This window comes from Cynara cardunculus, assembly GCF_001531365.2.
Source record: "Cynara cardunculus var. scolymus isolate 2C chromosome LG 1, CcrdV1, whole genome shotgun sequence".
Classification (NCBI taxonomy): domain Eukaryota; kingdom Viridiplantae; phylum Streptophyta; class Magnoliopsida; order Asterales; family Asteraceae; genus Cynara; species Cynara cardunculus.
In genome coordinates, this window is record NC_037528.1 from 13,253,326 (window position 1) to 13,258,157 (window position 4,832).

Consider the following 4,832-nt stretch of genomic DNA (forward strand, 5'->3'; position numbering starts at 1 on the left):
TTTAATAATATAATTTTTATAAAGATAGTAATTAAATATTATGTTATAATTAATGATTATCATAATTATATTTTAGATTTTTTAAATTCAAAATGAGATGTATATCTCATATTTGATTATATTTATCTATAGTTAGTTACACAAATTCAAAAATGAAGCTTTAATAAGCTGTATTTACGCACAATTTACTTGTGATCTTGAATTTTAAGTAATATGCATCAACAAAAAATACTTTATGCATTAAAAAATGGTTTTAAGAGTTTTTATCAAATGATCTATGGTCAATCAATACAGTCACTCATAAGTTTGAAGGTTACCTTGAAAGAGAAGCAATAAAGATTTGGAGATGAGAAACAATCGAGCTCCGAGGAAGTAAAACTAAACCGACAAAGAACCAGACAAAGAAACCATAAAGAATCGATACGTAATGAGTCAAAAAGAAAGAAGCAAAAATTGATACAGACAATAAATCAATCAGAAGCAATGGTCGAAATCCATGAGATTGAAGCTTACTTTGAAAGAAAAACAACCGAGCTTTGGGGAATGGAAGTTGACGGTGATTATAAGAAATATTGACTCAAAACCATTCATTAAATATGAAATCGACACTGACTATCTACTCGTTGAAAAAGAGAGATTATAGGGACGTTAGTTGGATTAGAGAAATTATAGAGACGAATTAAGATTTCAATGGGAGTGATATGCTTTAAAAACATGTACGTATGCATAATTAACTTGTATTTTTTTATTTTTAAGTAATATGCACAAATTAATTGTACCATATGCATGAAAATTTGTTTTTAAGAGAATGAGCCAAATGCTTTATAATATAGTATAGATAGATATAATTTAATTTAAGTTTAATAATAAAACAATTTATTTTTGGTTTAATATTATAAATTTTATAAAGATWRTMATTAAGTATTCTGTTAGAATTTAATGATTATACTAATTATATTTTAGATTTTTTATATTTAAAATGAGATGTTTATTCTGTATTTGATTGTGTTTATCTGCAGTTAGTTACACGAATTCAAATATGGGATGAAATCGGATAGTGATGAAATTGTTTAGGGATAAACGTGTTTAAGAGTTTTTAAGAGTTTTAGCCAAATGCTTTATAATATAGTATAGATATATAGATTAATATTAGTAACATTTAAATTTTATTACTATTTATTTATAATTAATAGTAATAAATAATAATTAATATTAATAAGGTTTATAATTGAAAAAAAAAACGATAATAAACTAACAAAACATTATTTTAAATAATATTTTAATAAGTTAACTTATATACATCCAAACATATACTTAAAAAATAAATTAACTTATTTTTACCAAACAATACCGTAATATTTGACACCTAATAACAAAGGCTGCCATCATAATACGTTTGTCTTTATTGCACATTTACACATGTGATCCAAATTTGACAATTTTCCCCTTCATAAATCTCACATCTTCTTCTGGGTTACAACAACTTTGCTTCATGTTTTCCGATACTCTTTTAACAGGATTTTCAAAAAGTATGTTATATTTTCTCTTTTTTTTTTTATAAATTTGGAGATTTCTTCATTTTCTCTCGTTTTTTTTTTCAATTTTAGAAAAGAGTTTAACATAGTTGTTAAAACAGTTTTTTTATTTATCAAATCACCAAAATTTTCTAAAATAACATAAATATTAGAGATGTTATAAGTCTGTACGTCATGAATTCCCTTTTCTCTCTTTAAAGTTCTTGACTATGTTATACTTTTTAGGACAATGGTTTTCTTATTATTTTTAGATAAAAGTATCAAAAATATGAAAATGCGTTTAATCGTAATTCTAGAGAGAACACATACTATATTTTTAAGGTGGATTAAATCCCGTAAAAAAATCCAATTTGCTTTCAGTCAAATTGCATATTTTTTAGGCATTTTAAAGGTTTTTAATTGATTTTCGAGAAATTTTTTCCCTTTTTTGAATAGTTTTGAAAGAAATTTTCAATTTTTTGGTTGATTTTGAGGAGGTTTTCGTTTTTTTGATTAATGTACTTGATTCTTTCATGCATTCTATACTGATATTATATATATATATATATATATATATCTATGTTTTTATATGAATTTAAATCGTTTAATATTATTAAATAACAATATAAATACATTATATACACATTTTTTGCCTTATTGTTTTGAAAAATGCCAAGCATTCGTGGTGAAATATTTGAGGCTTGACCTTGCCATCACAATGTCTCTAGTTAGAACCTTGGTAAATTCTCTAGCTAATATGACGGTTTTGGGTAGTACGGATAGCGACATACGAGTAAATCAGAATATATAAACGAGACATACTATTTCTTTTAAAAGAGATGGTTTAAAAAACATTTATTTTGATTTCGATACTTAAAATAAACATATCATTTGTTAAAACTAATAATAAATTATATTCATACAACACCATATATACCCTGCTAGTTTACAAGACATACTGATTATTGTCTAAAAACATATAGGGCCGAACCTAAAACCTGTGCTCGAGAGATAGCTGTCCATACATTGATAAGGGATGTCTTATTTTACTAGAGGGTTTTGAATTTGCCCCTTTCTTCTTTCTTTTTTGATTTTAGATGCTTATTTTTGTTATAGTTGGATGTGAAAGACATCTACTGTTCAAAACGAATTATTACACGAATGTTTAACAAGAATAGCATAATCTCCATCTATAATTCCAACTTAACGTTACACCTACATAATAAATCTACAAAATCTTGAAAATAACTGATATAGATATTATTACACGTACCACCTCAAATATAACCATTACAAGTTTACAAAAAACAAGACAAATATGGGTTTGTGCCATATATATCTGTGGATAGATTGGGGACCGATTATTTGGGTCCCCCCGTTTTTTTTATAAAAATGTGTGTATTTGATCAGGTTTTTAAAAACATTCACGTAGTATCTTCTTTTCAAGATTGTTTCTTTGAACTAATTGTTTAACATAATTGATTAAGCATGCTTCTTACAGAATATAAGCTTTTTCGGCTTTATATATAGTAATTTGAATAACGAAAGACCTACGCTTTATGCTATTCGATCTGCCCTTTCTCTCTCCCTCTCTTTTTTTGCCCTTTTTGTATATTTGTAATTTCAGTAAATAATGGTTTATTTGGTATGCAAATATGGTCCCCTACTAAAAAGCCCTATTCTTTGATAATTAAGCATGTGAATAATGGTTATTTAGGACAATAATGCATTAAAAATACCTTTGTTGTTATGGTCCCCAAATTACTACATAAATTAATTAATGTAGCACTAATTAGATGATAATAAGATACAAGTTAAAGTACATGTACCACAAGTCCACAATTAATATCAAATGTTATCCCATTTGAAAATCACTTTTATGATATTAAGCTGAATTGAGTAATTAACAAGAACAATATCAGATTTATGTTCGTCTTAAGCTTTAATAACTGTTTTTTAAAGTCGTGTTTAAACGTGATGCCCGTTGAACAATTTTGAGTTGCATATTATGGCATATAATACAAGTTTTATAAACTTGTTTAATTATGGGTTAGAACTCGAGATCAATTAACTATGTTTTAACAGTTTTATTTTGTCATACCTGACTTACATAACTTGCGATTTATATGAACATATTTGGCTCGAAAAATGTATCACGTTGTAATTTGGCTCAAAAAACTTAGTTGAGCTTTCGAACGAGTTTTTGCGGACGATGGTGTCATGGAATTTGACTTGTTCAGTTAATCGAGTTTTCTCTTTATTTTATGTTTGAGATACATTCGAACTCAAGAATTAGTAAGACATCCAAAATTATATGTTCTTTTGTGAAAGTTGATTCAAATAAATGGGAGACCTAATGATCAGATGGCTAAGTAAAATGATTTATTGAGGACTTGTGCACTTACAAGCAAAAATAAGGGGGTTTTCTTTATTGTGGCTTTTTCAAGATGTGACTTTTGAGGTGGCCAAAAAGCGTTTGAATAAGCTTCCATTACGGATGCTCTAAACTTGAGCTCGAGATAAACAAGTTCGAACTCGAATAACTCAATTCTGGACTTGTTAACACCAATATGTGCATGCATACATACATACATACATACATACATACATATGCGTGTCGGGTGTGTGATTTTTTTGTTGTTGACATTATACTTTGAAAAATCCACCTATTGTACTATTTTAAACCAGTTAACCTTATTTTACTTGGGGGCCGTTTACCAAACACTTACCCAGTAAGTGATTACCGGTAAAATTTTAACACTATTATTTACGTACTGAGTAAGATTTTAGTCCACCATAACGACATCGTATGCAACAATTTACCCGGTAAGCGCTTACCGTGATAAGAGTCGTCGCCCTCACTTACCAGATAAGATTCATGGTTCTTGTTTCGCTCTTACCGGGTAAAATTTTGTCCTTACCATATTCATCCGGTGAGGTAACATGACTTGGTAAACACTTACTCGGGTAAGTGTTTGGTAAACGGCCTCTTACATGACTTAAATAAGTTGATGTTGATATCAGATCATTCTGATTATATGATATAATTAAAAAAAAATTATATTTAAGTTTTTTATTTATAATTTTCTCAACTTTCCTCCCGGATGATTCATATATCTCATCAAAAGTATGTTTTCATCTCTCTTTTTGAAATAACCTTTTTCAAATAAATCACTTTTATTAAATTGTATACAGAATAAATATTTTTGAGTAACATATTTTTGGAACAAATACGATATATTTTTTTCAAAATAAATATTCTAATTATAAGAAAATGTAACACTTCTTATTTCCTTTGTTCTAAAAATACATATTCTT